We start from the raw sequence: 1,823 nt of genomic DNA, 5'->3' as shown, positions 1-1,823 counted from the left end.
TTTTATTGAATCTTTACAGTAAGCCAATATATTATTAGGGTACTCAGTATTAATTAAGTCTATTAAGTGTCTCTTCTTACACTCAAGAGTCTATGTTACTCCTTTAATAAAATGACATTTTTTCAGAGTGTGCACTGTTAATTTACAAACCTTAAGAATTTTATATAACAAGCAGTTTAGCTTCCAAAGTAAGCTACCATTCTCTTTATCTGTACACATCCCTGCCTTTTCTCGCACATGCACCCTTGGAATCAACCTTGGTCTCAGAGGCTGCATATATACAGGTGCCCAGGAAGGCAAGAACAGGGGTGCGCCCTCATCTAGCCACCTCTGGAGCAGAGCTTTACAAAGGGGATTCCTCAGGAAGATTCCCCAGAGGTCTTCTACAATTCTCCAAAACCAGCATAATGTAGTTAGTAAGAACATGGATTCCTGAAGTCACATCCCAGCTCTCTCACTCACCAGCTGTATGTCTTAGAAAAGATACTTCGCTTCTCTGTAAAATGAGAACAATGATGATGATGATGATGATAATGATGATTAGTACTTCTAGAAGTATGATAAGGATTAAATAGCACATGAAAACAACTTAGAATTGTGCCCAGAACCTGTAAGAGCATTCAATAAATGGAAGTGATTATTCTACATGTTACTTTTTTCATTTGTGTAAAAGCACCACAAATGTGTTTTCTCCAGATGATAAACATTTAGTTGATTTCCAGTCTTTCACTTTAATAAACAATGTCAAGTTAAGCATTCTCAGGCATGTTTCCATTACTCCAGGACATATGCAAAGAACGGGAATCGCTGAGTGTGAAAAATATATTCATCTTCATTGGATATTCCAAACTTGTTCTCTAACGTGTCTGGACCAAGTTCTATGTCTCCTAGCATTGTATGACACCCTCACCATCATTTCATATTGTCAGACTTTATAAATGTGCCTATCTGATGTGTGTGAAATGACATCATTAGGTATTCCATCTTCATTTTTCTGATTATTGCAAGGTTGAGCATATTTTCATTTTATGGGCCCTTTTTATTTCCTTTTCTGTCAATTTCTTTATTCACTGTCATTTCTGATAGTGTATTTTATTGGTCAAGGCAATACATAAAGCCAGCCTAGGTTCAAGAGGAAAAAAAATAGGGCTCCATATCTCAGTGGGTGGAGCAGCAGGCACATGAAGAGGGAAGGGAGGAATTGATGGTGGCCATCGTTGGATACCACCTACCACAACCTATTGTGTCCATTTATCAGATGTACTGTTCACCTTTTTGTAATTATTTTGGCTAATTTTAGAGGCATTATCCACATCTTCTAGATAATAATTATTTGCAATTTATGCATTAATTGCAATAATGCATGGTATGTAGCCAGCCTTTTCACATTTCATGGTATCTTTTGACTCATAGAAATTTTTATTGTTAATGTAGTCAAATTCATTGCCATTGTCTTCTATGAATTGTAATTTTATGTCTCATTTAAGAAAATCTTTGCTATCACAGTCATCACGCTTATTCGGCTGTTTTCCTCAAAATACTTTAAATTTTGTATCTACATTTGGATCACAACCATTTGGTATTTATTTTAGTACAGAATTTGAGGTAAGAATAAAACCTATTTTAACTTGTTTTCATGTAACAAGTCAACTGCCTTAGCACAATCTGTTGAAGTGTCTAGATTTCTTCACTGCTGTGTTATGTCTCTCCTTCATATAAGATATTTTCATATATTTATAGATCTATTTATGGCCTCTCTAGCTATAACACAATACTATTGTTAAAGTAAGTCTTAATATTTGATTTGATGAGCCTCATTTTTT

Source organism: Sapajus apella, unplaced genomic scaffold (genome assembly GCF_009761245.1).
Source record: "Sapajus apella isolate SASKATOON/1434 unplaced genomic scaffold, GSC_monkey_1.0 scaffold114, whole genome shotgun sequence".
In the NCBI taxonomy this organism is placed as follows: Eukaryota; Metazoa; Chordata; class Mammalia; order Primates; family Cebidae; genus Sapajus; species Sapajus apella.
The sequence above is the reverse complement of the archived record's forward strand: the minus strand, read 5'-3'. Positions refer to the sequence as shown.